Here is a 16856-nt window from a genome sequence, read left to right as displayed (position 1 = left end):
TTCACATTAATTGTAGCCATATGTTAATGTTCTGCTTTCTTTTGCTTCTTTTTAAGGAAGTATTGATCCAGGTTATGAAAGGGCCTCTCTGTCCACAGAAGAATTCTGTGTGATTATTACCACTGCTGGTTTGTGTTTAATCTGACCAAAAGCATGGGCTGTCGTGGAACCATCTTTTCTTCTTCAGATTCACTCTTTACTTCTACAAGAGTGTGACATCCTGATTCTACAGGTAAACCTTTTGAGTTGGATGTTTCTTTAGACCAGGGTTTCTTTAGACCACTTTTTTTGTCAGCTAAACAAAATATTTACTTATAGCATGCCCTGTTTTGTTTATTTTTTAATGAATGATTTATTTGTTTATTTAATAGGGGCAATGCACACTAATGAACATCAGTATAAAATACTAAATGTATACCAGATTAAGCGCAAGATTTACTAACAGCTTGCGCTACCGCAAACCCTCTTTTGGCGTTAAAAACTACTGTCAGGATTTACTAAATACACGCAGTAAAAATCGTGGATAGTTATTTTTTAATTATTTTTTAATTGAATCGTGCAAGGTTATTTACAAACGTTTGCGCTCGTAAATGTACTTGTATTTGCGCTATTATTTACCACCCAAAATAAATCATGTATTTTTTGTTTTGGGTCTTGGAAATGACATAACATTGCTAAACTACATAAATGGGAGGTATGTGAATAATTGAATGAGCAAAATTTTTAAATAAATCAACGGATACTTCAAAGTAGCCAGCTTTTGCTGTTAAAGTTTAAGGTAGCAGGGATTTTTTTTTTCACAAACATGTTTCGTTTTTCAGGTTTGAAACAGAATAATGTCTAAATATAACAAAAAATGTGTGTGGATATATATGTATATGTGTTGAAGTCTCTGGACCAACATTTTTTTTCGTCCAATCATTGCATTCGGTCCGAATGCATTGATAGGATGTCCTACCTGCCTGTCAACGTGTATTTCCATGCCTCCTCACACCCTGCCTGCACAGACATCAAACGTCTTCAGTGCGTTCTGTAAGGCGTTGGAGAGTTGTAGTCACCAATCGCCACAAACAAACAGCAGCCAGTTCCTCCTGAACCAAAACAATAAGCTTATTCTGTGTTCATAACTGCAACTACGAGATGGCAACCCGTAACGTTCTACCGCTGTTCATGTCCTCAGACTTGGATTTATGCATTTCTATGTCAACACTATCAATGTTGAAATGAATCTGCAGCCGCCAGGTTGTACAACTGTGAGCTCTCTTAGATGTTTTCATTCATTATTATTGTGTTTTGAGACATGAGGTAATTTAATACCATGTTTGGTGACACTTTGCAGACTCTGGCTGCTTTTGCTAGCCTCTCTGAAATTGCCTACCCTACCTTTAAGTCAGGAGTGTCCAAACGCTCATCTGATGATCCAATAATGTAACCATCAATAACTTTTGTAATATCTAGAGAACCATGAATACTGTGTGAACTACACTAAAGAGTGCAGATCATTCTAGAACATCTTGCCTTCTTGCTGTCTAACTCAGAAGAAGCTGTGCTTTTGGCCAATAAGCTTACTGGCAGAGGTATTCCGATACAGAGCCGATGTACTCGGGGCTGCACATCCTGAATGCGTCCAAGTGAGTGGGAGTAGAAATCCCTGCTGATGGATGGCTGGTATGGAGCCAGCGTTCCGGATGGGAATGGCTGCCCAGTGCTGGGATGCTCTCCCAAATCCCCCCTGTGAAACGGTCGCAGCTGCCACGTCAGTCACCTGAGCATTCCTGCTTTTTCATCGAACAAACTGCAATCAGGCCCTCAGCGGCTGACCTGACAAATTGATTTGGAATCCCTTCTGACGTTCCATCCCTGCCTCGCATTCCCTCTGCGGTCAGCATCGAGCCGAGCGAGGCGGAGATGAAAAAATAACGGCCTGTACTATCGTTCCTGCTCATCGGGTAAAATGATCAAAGGATGAGTTGGAAAATGAATGATTGGACCTAGAAGGACAAAAAAATACTGGCAGATCATTTTTTTTAAATGCATCCTTTATTATTATGGTGGTGACATGGGAACTAATCATGCTTGGTGGGGAAAAAAATAAGATTTGTTTTAAATAATAGTGTATTGTTGCACTAAATTAGGCCTTCCACGATCATACAATTTTGGATGAGGAGTATTTGTTATTTTTAAGCTTAATACAAATACACTTTCAATGAGTTTATTTTTAACTTGGAAACATACAATAAATATATCTATTATAAACAAATATAATAATACTAATAATAATACTGTTATATCGATAATATAAATGAACCATGATAATAATATTTACTATTACATATTATTTTAATATGCATTACAATATCAATATAAATAAAAAATGTTGCTTTCATTATTTGGATGGCAATATGTGACTGGAATTGCATAATAGTCTTATTGTTTATGTTTGTTCATTGAGAACATAACACCCCCTCTTCCGTTAAGTATCTCTCTTGTAATGCTCAAATTTACAGCTTGAAGCCCACCTTGGCAGAAAAAGAAGAGAGGAAAGATGGACAGAAGGAGAGAGCGTTAAAGAAACCGCTCAATAGCGTAATTCTGTGAGAATACAGCGCTGCTACACACTCATTTGGGAGACATGGTCCTGTCAGCGAGATTCACCATCTCTGACCAACTGCAGCTGAGCACGTATCAAATTCAGCTTCTGTGTCTTCCCTCTTTCTATTTCTCTCGCTCTACTCTCTTGAGGAATCGTTTCAGTGTCTTCCTTGACTTGCTAAATGATGATGTCTAAATCTCCACACAGCTGCCATGCCAGATCCGCTGCAGGACCCGGTAATGATTGAAAAAAGTTTAAAACTCTGTCAGTCATCCAGATACACCGCTGCTTTCCCACAACACACCAGTTCAGGAAGCGAGTGAGATTGAGAAAGAGAAATCTGAAGTGCTTAACTCATTTTAATCTTTCTTTATGCCAACTAAAGCCAATAAATACCTTAGATACATGCATAAAAACACACACACACACACACACACACTGAAGCTTAATTTGGTTTATTGGCTTGGTAGATGGCTCATCTCCAAGCATAACATGTTTCTGCTCAGGTTGGAGAGCTGGGAAATCGGAGATGCAGTTCCAGTATAAAAAGTGAGAACTGGTCTGGCCTCTACACCCTGGCCTGTCGTACCACAAAGCGTCTGTGTCTTTTACGCATTACAGAGGAAAGAAGGAGGGGGCTCCCGGACATGATATTTCATTTCTTCTGACCCTTAACTTGCCTTTTTTGAATCTTGAAAGTCGGGCCTGGAATTCAACGACATGCTTCCATTCATGCTTACACCATTGGCGACCTGTTGTCATATTAATAAAAGAACATTATATTGCTTAGGTCTTATAAGATCGATATGTTTATGTGGATGTAGATTTTCTCAACATTTTAAGGCTCTCCCACTGCTTGCTGCCTTTACCACAATCCCTGACGTTTGCCTGTCGAGGATGAATTGAAAATGCCCGCTCACTCAGCGCCAGTGGCCTCATACATACGCCAGCTTGTCATAAGCTGTTTGAATGTTAGAGTTATAAGCTCTTTGTCCTTGTGTCTTTTCTTGGCACCTTATTAACGCTGTAGCATCTCTCAAACGTACATTCAGTCACGACTGACGCGTGTGGTACTGCTGGCCCACAGCCATGCACTTCACCAAAACCTATGAATAACCCGTCCAGGTCCGTTTGGATCTCGGTGTTAAAAACCCGAGCTCTGTCGTGGGTGGAGGTCAGAGCAGATGGACATAGCGAGATCCCTCCTCGTCCACACTGACATCAGCTGCTCCTGTAAAGCGGGGTGCAGGCGTCTTTTCTTTTCTTTTTTCCGTCTCTTCTGATGATATGGCTGCTTATGTGGCCCCTGCGGTTTATGAGGAGCATCGTTAGATTGCTGGCATAGCGGATAATGTTTTAGATGTAATGGTGTAAGGAAAGAGGTGTGTTCTTTAACCCATTGATGCCTGTATTATTCCCAGAGATGTCTTATGCTGTTTTTAGTAGCATTTTATTTGACCATATGTACATACTATGGACTTATTATAGTAATTAATAACTAGGAAATAACTAGGTACTAACCTTGAACCAATCCCTAAACCTAACCTTAATACATGTAGTTACCTTATTACCCAGTGGTTTCTTAGGTAAGTACACTAAGTAGCCTACTCGTACTGTCAAATAACATTTTATATACATATGTTGTTGTATTGCAAATTATTTGAATATGCCAACTTTAGTAGCCGGTTATGTAGCCAAAATAATGTGGAAAGCCAATCATGACACGTGTTGCTTTTTTATTTCTAAGCATTGGCATTAATAGGGTGTCACAACCTCAACCCTTCCGGAAACCCTTCCCACTAGATTAGAAAGTTATTTGGTAAATGTCTTTCCATTGTAGTTTGTCTTCTTGATGAATAAAAACTTTATCCAGTTTGAGCATTTTAGAAATGTTTATTTGCATCTTGGTGTTTCCATCCAGCAATTTTATGCAATGTCCCAAAATCCAAATACAAATATGTGGATGTAAATCCAGTTATGCCACATCATAAATATGTTTCTTACTTAGAATTAAAGTACTAGCCAAACTCATCAATCAGAAACAGATGTCACATACTGGAGAATTATAAAAGTTGTAGTTGTACAGGTCGGGGTTTATTCAGCACGGGTGTATTAAATTGATCAAAAGGGACATTCATTACAAAATATTTATGTTTCAAATAAATACTGTTTTTTGAACTTTGTGTTCATTAAAGTAAAAAAAAATATTTCTGAAGGATCATGTGACATTGAAGACTGGAGTAATGATGCTGAAAATTCAGCTTTGCCATGACATTTCAAAATACAATAAAAAAGTTGTTACCTTCAGTTGTAATAATATTTAAAATATTATTTGATCAAATAAATGTAGCCTAAATCCTACCAACTTTTGAAAAGTAGAGGAGCCTATGCTATTTTAGTTGCACTTCGGCTTGAGTAAGTTTAAGCACTCTTCACTCTGTTGTGTTCCTCATTTGTAAGTCACTTCAGATGAAAGCTTCTATTAAATGAATAATAATGCAATTGTAATAGAGCAGTGCACGAATGAGAGTGGTGTTTATTTAAAGCTTTTGTGTTTCATTTCTGTTGCACTATAGTGGAACCAAACCGATTGCAAAAGTAATGTGGGTTTCGTTGAACTCTCACTTTGTCTGCCATGTTCTCTTTCGGGTCAAGAGCGACCATTTTTACGAGAATCGTGCGATTAAGCTGGATCTCCTAAATCTCCTCTTTATCTAACTGCCTCACCACATCCGGTGTATTGACACAGGCATCTGAAGGAAACTCTATCGTCCCCTGAAGTACTGCGGTTTGTTCCCAACAAATACTTTAATCATGTATGTTTATGATCTTGTGTAGTTGCATATAAATCTGGGATAGGTGAACGCATATTAACACAAAAGAAGTGACTCGTATGACCCTTAAAGAATGGATGCATCCCTCTCACGCTCAACCAAGACCAAAACCGGCAAGTGATCAAGCACACATTAATGCTGCCAGGACCAAATCCTATAGCAACTAAATACACACATCCTATACCAGATTAAACCCTAGCAACTAAACACATACACACTCACACTGCTGTGTTCAAGCCTCTCCTATTACTGTTTTAATAGGGAATTTGAGAGTGTGTGGAGGCCCAGGGGCGAAGGCTGTCTCTGCACATGATCGCCCGCAACTAATACATCCCACAACTGCACATGAGTGTGATGGAGCCCCTGCCCATATCACTGTGGAAACAGGTGCTCTCTGCAGCCCAGCAGATGTCCCATAATGCCGCTGTGGCAATATCCGTGCACAGAAACAATGTGTGATGCCCTGCCAAGGTGGTCCGACTTCTGTTTATAGTTGACTGTATGTGTGATACAATCAGACTTGTATGTTTGTGGGTGGACTGTCCTGATTGGTTAAATACAACAAGATCCGTGACCTGCTGTCAGTTTGTGTAGTACACTTATGCCAAGTAGGCAAACAAGCTTCACCTTGAAATCATAACCACACTTAAAGTCAAAGAGAGCTGTTCAACATACATCTACATCTCGTGGTTGTGAAGCCCACAAGACCGTAGGGTGTCATATTTGGTGCGAGCTCCGCAGCAGACTTCTACCCGACAGTCAAAGCAACGTTATGTCACGAAAGTGCGGCCTCGTTGGAAGACCACAAGTGCTTAGGGTGCCATTTTGGACAGAGCCATTGACAGCAGCTGGAAGCTCAAGCATGTATGCTTGACGGGCAAGAACCAATGAGGTTCATTCTCGTGTTACGCAGAACGTTTGAGCTTCTGCAAGAACCAATGAGATTCATTCTTATGTTACTCAGCACGTTTGAGCTTCTGCAAGAACCAATGAGATTCATTCTTATGTTACTCAGCACGTTTGAGCTTCTTCAAGAACCAATGAGATTCATTATTATGTTACGCAGCACGTTTGAGCTTCAGCAAGATCCAATGAGATTCATTCTTATGTTACTCAGCACGTTTGAGCTTCTGCAAGAACCAATGAGGTTCATTCTCGTGTTACGCAGCACGTTTGAGCTTCTGCAAGAACCAATGAGATTCATTCTTATGTTACTCAGCACGTTTGAGCTTCTGCAAGAACCAATGAGATTCATTCTTATGTTACTCAGCACGTTTGAGCTTCTGCAAGAACCAATGAGATTCATTCTTATGTTACTCAGCACGTTTGAGCTTCTGCAAGAACCAATGAGATTCATTCTCGTGTTACGCAGCACGTTTGAGCTTCTGCAAGAACCAATGAGGTTCATTCTCATGTTACTCAGCCCGTTTGAGCTTCTGCAAGAACCAATGAGATTCATTCTCGTGTTACGCAGCACGTTTGAGCTTCTGCAAGAACCAATGAGATTCATTCTTATGTTACTCAGCACGTTTGAGCTTCTGCAAGAACCAATGAGATTCATTCTCATGTGTAAAACAGGTTTGGTTGAGCTTCTGTTCATGTTCGCTGATCAATGTTTATATTTGAACAAAACCCTAAATTAAATCTGTTCATCATATAAAGCGATCAAGCCTCCAGAAAATTCGGACTTAACCGCTCAATTCATATGAATTCGTTTTATGATCTCTTTATGAACGTTTTAAAGTGTCAATGTGATAGTTGCATAGCTGTCAATGGAGGGATAGAAAGCTCTCAGATTTCATTAAAAAGATATTCATTTGTGTTCCCAGGATGAATGAAAGTCTTACGGGTTTGGAACAACAAGAGGGTGTGTGTAATTAATAACATAATTTTCACTTTTGGGTGAACTAATCTATATCATACACCTTTTTTCAGTGTGTTGTATGGTAAGAGCGGCACAATAGTTATTCAATAATTAAAACAAATTGAGGTTTGGAACATGAGTAAATAATGACAATAATTTCATTTTTTGGGTGAACATTTTTGCTCCCAAACTTTTATTTTTTGCTCCCTCAGTCTCTCAACATTTCTCTATGTTTCCTGTTTACAGAAATAGCCTCTGTCAGTTTTTTTTTTCTTCTCCTCACTGTTTGAAACCTCCTAAACAGCCCCTGCGTCCCGTGCCAGACAATGAACGCGACCTGTTCCTGGCTAAAAATCTTGCCCCGCTAATGCCGCTGTGTGAAGTCTGCGCTCAACCATTTGCTCGGTCTGTAGAAATAGAAGCAAGCATTACCGGCCTGATGGAAGTAAGGTTATGGCTCTGTGCCAGCCTCCGGAGAGCGCCAGAGCCAGATGGCATTAGACCAGGGCCCGACACACATGCACACACACCTTAATAACCAGCTGTACGGGCACCCTTTTGTTCACTGATGCTTTAACGCTGTGCATGTTTCATGTAGTAACATGTGTCTTTGTGCATGTGTGTGTCTGTCTTTGAAGTCTAATGTATTCTAAGGCCGGACAGTGAAGTGTGACAACCCTAAAAACCCTCACGTGATAACTAGAAAAAAAAAGAAAGAAAAAAAGAAAAAAAATGAAAGAAAATGTGAAGCTTTTAAATTAAATTAAAACCTGAAATACAGAAAAATAGTTCTATATAAATTATTATTAAAAAATAATCCATACCTGAGGTGCCTAAATTCAAGTTTCAAACACTTATTGAGATTTCCATGTGTCACTAATATGTTCAGTGTTTGGCAGGCAGGGCAGTGTTTAGCGAAGAGTCACGTACGTTGAGTTTCTGTGAAGTGTTGGGTCACGTTTCCATGTCCACTGTAGATCCACATGTCCAGGGAGCATGAGGAGCTCCTCGGTAAGGATTGCACTTAGTGTTTGATATCATAATCCTGTTATGATTATGATTGATCCCACAAAATGTATCCCAGATGGTGAAACGGTGGCAGAAATCACATGGTGTCCTCTTGGATTTAGAAGTGAATCGGACCTGATGGATTTCTTAAACTTCTGGCTGTTTTAGTGCATGTAGTTCAGGTTCTAAAACAAGTGAATCACATGATACAGGGCCTTACACTTACTTTAATACCGTAACCATAGTATATATCATTTATATTACGATTTTTTTTTTTTTTACTTTCTAATAAACACGGTTTCCTTAAAATTACTAAGCAGCAATAATAATCAGAAATGTTTATTGAGCATCAAATCAGCATATTAGAATGATTTCTGAAGGATCATGTGACACTGAAGACTGGAGTAATGATGCTGAAAATTCAGCTTTGATCACAGGAATAAATATATATTTTTAAATATATTTACATAATACCGTTCTTTTAAATTGTAATAATATTTCACAGTATTTACTATATTTTTAATCAAGCAAATGTAGCCTTGGTGAGCATGAGAGACTTATTTCAAATACATAAAAAAAAAAAAAAGCCCCCCCAAAAAAGCCCAATCTGAACAATGGTGTAATACGATAATCAAACAGTAATATAATCTCAAATACAACAGTGTTAAAAAATATTTGATTCCTTCTAATAAAAGTTAATTATCTCAAAATGAGGTATAAGGTCAACTGGCTGCCAGAAAATAGCAAAGCAGTTATTTTAAAGTAAATCTGAGGTAAATGTCACTTCTTAAAGATATAGATCATCACCATGGCAACTGAGATGTCAATACTTATATTTTTCAGCTTGATGGTCCTTTATATATATATATATATATATATATATATATATATATATATATATATATATATATATATATATATATATATATATATAGAAATCAATATCCAATTAATTATGAACAAGCTGAACTGTAATCTGTAGTTACTTGAGCGGCTCTTTCTTTGGTTTAGCAATATGTCTTCAACTAAAATCAATATTTCCCACCACTGTTGCTTTAGACTTTAATTATGAAATATGCATCACTGAACCAGGAGTGAGGCACATTATAGTATATAATTTTTTTTCTTATTGACACAAGCACTACGCATTAATACGGTTTGAACAAAATTTCTCTATTTCTCAGGAGTATGTATACTGTGATAGTGTCAGTATGCATAATGCCTGGATGACACGTGCCAGAATAGTGTGCAACAGAGGCACACTGCAAGGAATACTGTGTCTGTGTTTTTTATTTTCATCATTTTCTTACTTGTTCAAGCTGCCAAACATTTAGACTTTTTGCACAAATTTGGATTATGAATGCAAAATTTATATTTCTAAGATGACAACTGGATGCCACTCCCTGAATTAAAAATGAGCGATGTGCGTGACAGCAATATAGCATTCTAATAGTGTTAGAAAATGTTGCATAATGCATACTTTTTTTTATTTTTATGTTTTATTCCATTCAGTATTAGCAGTTGTACAGTACCATTTTGACCATATCCAATGTCTCGATCCCAGTAGGAATGACTGTAGAGCAGGGAGTGTTGCGGCTCAGGACAGACAGGGGCAGCACTGCCTCACTTCATTCATTAGTCGTCTGTTCACAATCACACATCCATCGCTGAAGCAAAGAATCTCAGCAGGGCTTTGGACAATATCGCTCTCTCTGTCATCTTGTCTCACAGTCGATCTCTTTCTCAATTTCTCTTTTGAAGGAATTTGCCTAATGACCCAGAGGTGTTAGAATGAGCTTCCTGCCTGACCATCAGAGCCAGACGAGATGAGTTGACTGTACAGGAAATGAACACACACTGTGACGAGGGTAATTACATGAGATTATCTTCACAACCAGCCCATGATTTGACCACCAGCAGACTTGAAGCTTTTTTGTCTTCTTTTACAAAGTCAATGGTTGTTATAAGAATAGTTCACAAAACAATTTTAGCTTCTAATATAAGTCATCCGAACAGATTAGATTCATCTCATTTCACGAGAGTATCTTTGATAGAGATCCACAATTGAAAAAAGTTTCCAGACAATGTGAAATCATCAGGAAATCATGTGTTTTTTTGGTATATATATATATATATATATATATATATATATATATATATATATATATATTAAAATAAATAAATAATCAGTAGTGAAGAACATACAATGTATAGTCTTACTTTTTCAAATATACTGTAGCAATCTTTGTCATTTTAACTGATAAAGAAATAAAAATGCTAAATTGCATATACCCAAATGTTACCATATGGTGAAAATTATATTAGATTTAACAACACGTATGTTTGCAGTAAAATTTACATGAATTGTAAGTAAAAGTTAGAATTGTTTTAAAAATTACAGTAAAAAAAAAAACTACAGGACAGCAGATGTTATTGCATGACATCACATTTGATTTATATTTTATTTAAATACACTATTTTCATGTTTATTAGACTTGGTTCATTGAAAAAACTAATTTGATTAACTTTAAGTCATCGTATGGTCTTTTAATTAGCACCTATTTTATTGTGGTGGTTATTATAAATGTTGACTTTATTTTGAATATATAATTGACTATAATTGATATATATATATATATATATATATTAAGATAAAGGCAGATTTAAGTAGTAATACCATATGAGCATCACTATATTTTTGTGTCAATTGGGATGGCTTCTTTAGTGTCAGTATTTACTATCGTTTTTTGGGAAGCGGTGCGAGTATTATCTTTAGTCGCTGAGGGTTATCTGTGTGTTGACAGGCTAAATCGAATGGCCTCTCTAATCAGATAGCACTTGGTTTGAAGCACTGGTCCAATAGCTTAAAGATCACATAAACACCCTCGAGCTGTTCCTTTTCTCACCATGCCTCATACAAACACTCAGAAATTCAAAGCAAAAGCTGCCGTATATCTTGGTAACAACCTGTTTTATGGCTTCAAAGTGTCAACAAATAAACGGTGTCTTCACACCAGCCTCAAATCCATCTTTACTCTCGACTGAAAGGATTTAGTGAACTGCAAGAGGCCTGTTTGTAAAAATGTGCATCAAAGAAAACATTCCAAGCACTCGCTCGCTCACACTGGCACTGCAATGCTCTCTGATTTCACCACATACACACCTAGTTTAGTGGAAAACTTTGGTGCACCCCTGCTGAGAGGGACTTGGATTTTCCCACGCTGAAGAGCTCCCTCACATTTGGAGCATACCACATGTCTTGCTTTAGAGGATTTTCACCCGCATCGCCATGTGCCTGCTTGCTAAAAAAGACATGGGTTGTTTTGTCAGTTAACTGTTTTAACAAGATCACAATGACATGACTGGCATTCTCCCATTCATTTGAAGAGCTTTATGGAAATCCTCTGAAAATAACCATAAACCAGAGTCTAGTCTTTTACAGTCCTCTGGTGTTGAGTCTCGTTCACATGTCACAATGTTATGCAAATATCCCAAAGTTGTCATGATCAGTCAGCTACTCTTGTGCTTGTTTTGGAAAAAATGCATGTGTGCCGGTGCCAGGTTTGTGCGCCATCCCGAATCGAATTGGGAATGCATTTAAAATTCCAATTAGGTTTCTGAGTTTAAATTGGGGTAGCAAACATGATGATGAATTGCAATTCAGATTTGATTGTAATGATATAGAATTGGAATTAATTGAAATTTAAATAGACTAATTTGTTTGTTAAACTTGAAAACCTTGAATGTTGGCTTAATAAAGCCTTGTTTGAAAGTTTCTAAAAAAAAAGTGTAAAAGGCCTTTATGGCAAGACATAAAAAACAAACCAACAATGGTTTTGCTTGTATGCACTGCATGGTTCATTTTGAGATTTTGGCCCATTTTGCTTTCTCTAGACTGAAAAAAACCCATCCAATATATACATACAAGTGTTTATTTTATTACAATGTTTACCATTGTCAGAGAGACTACAGAGGGATTTTTCATATATAATTCAACTGATTATTTTATATATATATATATAAAATAATCAGTTGAATTATATATGAAAAATCCCTCTGTAATATATATATATATATAATTTTGTTTGGTCTGCTGGCAGTATTTTCTGATGTATGGATACATATATAAAAATGGATATCCAAAATCCCCTTTGTAAAAATCTTTAACTCTTATAGTATTTTGTAGAAAAATAAATATTCAGATTTCTGTGCTGGAAATTTATGCAAATTAGTTTACATTTAAGTAGATTGTGAGGCATTATTTAATGAAAACAACATTTCACAAAACAATTGTCTCAATATTCTGTGATTAATCAACTGAGGAAGTATGAGGTGAGGTGATTTGTATTCTTTTTTCCGCTATTAGTGTCTTGCCTTAACTTTGAATGTTTACAAACCAGATAGATAGATAGATAGATAGATAGATAGATAGATAGATAGATAGATAGATAGATAGATAGATAGATAGATAGATAGATAGATAGATAGATAGATAGATAGATAGATAGATAGATAGATCATTTATGGGTGGAAAAGCATTTGACATGTTTATGTGTGTATGTATAACTAATGTAAATAATATAAACGTTGGAAAAGTCAGTTAGGATATTGACATGGCTTATTTTGGGAGCTCTAATTCTGTAACGCCGCGAGTCAAACAATACACGATCGCTCGCCGGGATAGATTTCACATTCATATATGCAGAACACACACTAGGCCTATTTATAGTGTCTCGAGTTAATGCTAGCCCAGGTTGGGGTCCAGAAATACTAAAGTAATAGCTAACACTAATTCTGCCTTATACCAGTCGAACAAACAGCTGCGGACTCTTGATACGCCGCGCGAGCCGTCATTATATTCAGGATCTCCATCCATCAAGACAGTGACAATGCTTTGGCCCATTCATCTTGAGGGTCTTTTTGATGTGTTTGTGTAACGTATCTGGATTGTCCCACTTAGCTGAGACAGCATGGCCAACCTTTTATAGTCACCCGACCCCCCCTTCCCAGCATTTATCCTCTGCCACAGTTAGACGGCTGCGAGGGGACTTTCAGATCAACTCGAGGTGAAATGGGTGAAATTATGAATCAAATGCAAAGGTATGTTTCATAGATCTCTGAGAAGAGTTTATAGAGGGAGGCTTCGGCTCTTAGGTAAAGGACACACTCAGCTGCTAGATTAACTCATCAACGCCACATTGCTGGGTGTCAACAGAAATGTTTCACGCACAAGACCGGCAAGGAATGAGCAGCATTTGGAGGTCAGCAATGGCCTCCTCCCCCCCTTTCAAATGTTAGCGTCTGCCTTTGAAAAGAGCCGGGGTGTCACCCTGCCACCTCCTCCAGGAACTGCAGCGCAGCTGAACACTAGTGGTTTAGGTTTGCAAGCTACTAATGATTACAGAGAGATTCATTACTGATAATTGATCAGTTGAAATGTTCTGTCAATAATTTCATTTACGTTTTCTCAGCTAGAACATGCTTCGTGTGTGTTATACGGTTTGGTGTCGTTGACAGATGCCTTACGGTGTGTGTAAGATGTGGATCAAGTATCAGAATCACACTGTTTCACCATTTTAGAGCGCACAAGCAAGAATAAACTAGATGTTTACATTTTCTGTTGAATATTGTTGCCAGGGAGTTGCCATATGCCATTTTTAAGATGATATGAGGTTTCCGCAAAAATATGAAGCAGCAAACACTTTTTTCAACATTATAGAAATGTTTATTGAGCAGCAAATCCGCATATTATAATGATTTCTGAAGGATCATGTGACACAGAAGACTGGAGCAATGATGTTGAAAATTCAGCTTTGCACCACAGGAATAAATTACATTTTAAAATAGATTCAAATAGAAAAGTTAGTTTAAATTGTAATAATATTTTCGCAGTACACCTGTTTTAACTGTGTTTTTGATTAAATAATTGACTTTTTTTCAAAAGTGTGTGTGTGTGTGTGTGCTACTTTTTTAAATATAGCTTAATCTGTTTTTAATAATGACCTAATTATTTGTGTTTGATGAAACTGAGGATTTCGGTTCAACCTAGTTCATATTAAATGATATTAAACCGAAAGGTCTGCCTCTACAACAGATACATAAGTTTGTAGGTGTTTACAAAAGACAGAGAACTAGATAGACCACAATCTCTGAGCCAGAACTATGAATTATTAATAATTGTGCTTTTGATACCAAAGAGAAGATCTCTGTATGTCTCCTAAAGCCACAGTAAAGTGTCATGAACTTCATACCGCTCTTGTATATTCTGATAGAAGATCTGGTCCTGGACTCCGGTATGCACATAATGTGTTTCCTCTGCCGCACGTTGCAAATCTCACTTGTGATCCTAAAACAAGTGCACAAATCTCTGCACAGTGGGACTATAGTTTGGAGGGCCAAATTACACCTTGATTCATGGGAAAAGTAATTCTCTAGAGGCGCCATGGACAGGTTCTGTGGCGTAAACGCGTACATGCATTTCTCATGTCAGTTGCTGCAAAGGCCCGGCTCTTGACCTGCCCCGACAGTGTTCTTAGTGTAGTGTTTTGTCCGGCTCCCAGGAGGGTAAGGGGTTGTGGGAGGGTGCAAGGGGGCAAATAACCACACTGGCCATGTCAGCTCTTGCACTGCAGCTCCCTAGGGCTGGCGCCAGAAGCGCTCCGGCAGCCGGTGGGCAAAAATAGATGTGACACCTCCACCCCTGCAGTTGCTCAGACCGGGCGGAGGAGCACGAAGTGCAGCGGCATTGAGTTTCCGCGGCTGTCATCGTAGCTCGGTCATTACTTCTGGCTAATTATCTCGGCCCATGTGTAAACAAACATGCTGCCAGTGCACATCACACAATGTATTTGCAGATCCACTCTACTTTGCATTATCTGCTAGATTAGCTACTGCTAGGCTAGACTTAGCCAGCTTTAGCATGCCTGAACCCGCTATCCCAAAGCAATGTCTGTGGGTCAGCTCGGATACAGCAGCATGCTGAACATGATCTGTATTAGATAACCGGATTTTGATTTTATACTTGGTGAATGGATTTAAGTCAAGGTAGACACCATATTTAATTTTTGCGATTAACATCGAGGCTGTGAAAGGCAGGCGACTGTTCCTTTTACAGGACGCCCCACTTTTATTCAGTATCCCTAAATTATGAACAGAAACAGGTAACAACAACTGAAAAAAAATAACAACAATTGTATTGTTTTCTGTTGATTAGGATTTGTAAAAGAATTGTAAATGGCACATTTTGTCTAATATACTCGAATAGATTTTCACAACTCAAAACTACAATGATACAATGTTAATATGTGGAGTGTGTGTTACAGTAGCTGTTACAGTATATTTAATACTATGTGAGGCTTGGTATTAATAACTGAATGGGACTGTTCTAACTTCATATTAATTTGTGGTTAAACTAAAACTATTAAAGATTTAAACTAAAACTGGAATTGATATAAAACTAATAAAAATGACAAAAGCACAAAACAAAATGACTAAAACGTAAAGTAAAATTAAAATTGAAAATATTATATACTATAATAGTATACAGTATAAATAATACTAAAATAACACCCTCAAAAACACTTACTAATCGACTTAGTGGACCATACTGACCCATCCATATTAAAGTGTCATTAAACCTTATAAAACTAAGACTCTTTTTTTAAAGTTTGCTTTACAATTCAGGGAATGCAACATTTTTTATTGTGCTAAATATTTGCAGAATGAATGACTATTCGTCACGATTTCTGATTATTAATGCAAAGAAACCCATCAAACTATTGCACTATTTCTATCACACCAGAGTCTTCATGATCTTTTCTATTTCCCTCTTATCTTTCAGGCATTCGATGGGTGTACCTGCTCAAGAAGGCCCACCACAGAGACGTCTTCCCATGTGAGTTTGTTTAGTCAGGATCAAGAGAAAGTCTATGACAAATGCTTGACGTGTTGCCAAACTGCGAGTTGTCACATGGATGATTCAATGGTTATTAGATGACAATGACTCATAAATCAGACGGCTCTTTGGCACATCTCCACTGCCAATTATGAGTGTTTGTCAGAGAATCGGCTGTCAGGATTTGCTCTGGACTTCTAATGCAGAACGTATCCACTTAGAATGGACATCACTGGTGCTCGCTTATTCATGGATGCAACAGAAATCGCATTATAACATCCCCTGACGTGGCTAAATAGCTTGTTTGCGTGCTGTACCTTGTTGAGAGGGTCATGAGTCAGCTGTAAACTCTAGAAGGCTGTGTGATGAGCAGGTGCCACTAGTTATTCCCAGCTAATAGGCTGATGCTGGGAAGCTAAGCACGGATTCAGCCGTGGAGTTATGCGATCGCTTTGATGGCGGCTGGAGTAACCCTATAGGTAATTAGCCTTTGAGAACATGTGCGTATATTCCAATCAATCCCCGTTTAGTTGGGTGTTATCCTCTATTAGCTAATTGAATTAGCGTGCTGTTTTGGTTTTAAATTTGAGAAGAGTTTGGTTGGAGACGTGCTTATAGCATTCTGTCACAGAGCTCTGGGATTAGAGCATGGTATAATTATGA

General features: G+C 37.9%; 1 long non-coding RNA gene across 1 annotated transcript in view; it reads left to right on the top strand.

The window, feature by feature from the left end:
- Positions 1–16856, top strand: part of LOC307007741 — a 51186-nt gene that overhangs the window by 23345 nt on the left and 10985 nt on the right. Inside the window, exons 3-5 of the long non-coding RNA XR_013799667.1 lie at positions 57–232; positions 10061–10167; positions 16140–16193. This is a non-coding gene — a long non-coding RNA (uncharacterized lncRNA). The remainder of the gene's footprint in view (positions 1–56; positions 233–10060; positions 10168–16139; positions 16194–16856) is intronic.

Source organism: Phoxinus phoxinus (genome assembly GCF_949152265.1).
Source record: "Phoxinus phoxinus genome assembly, chromosome: 12".
Taxonomy (NCBI): Eukaryota; Metazoa; Chordata; class Actinopteri; order Cypriniformes; family Leuciscidae; genus Phoxinus; species Phoxinus phoxinus.
This window is presented reverse-complemented; position numbering and strand designations above follow the sequence as displayed.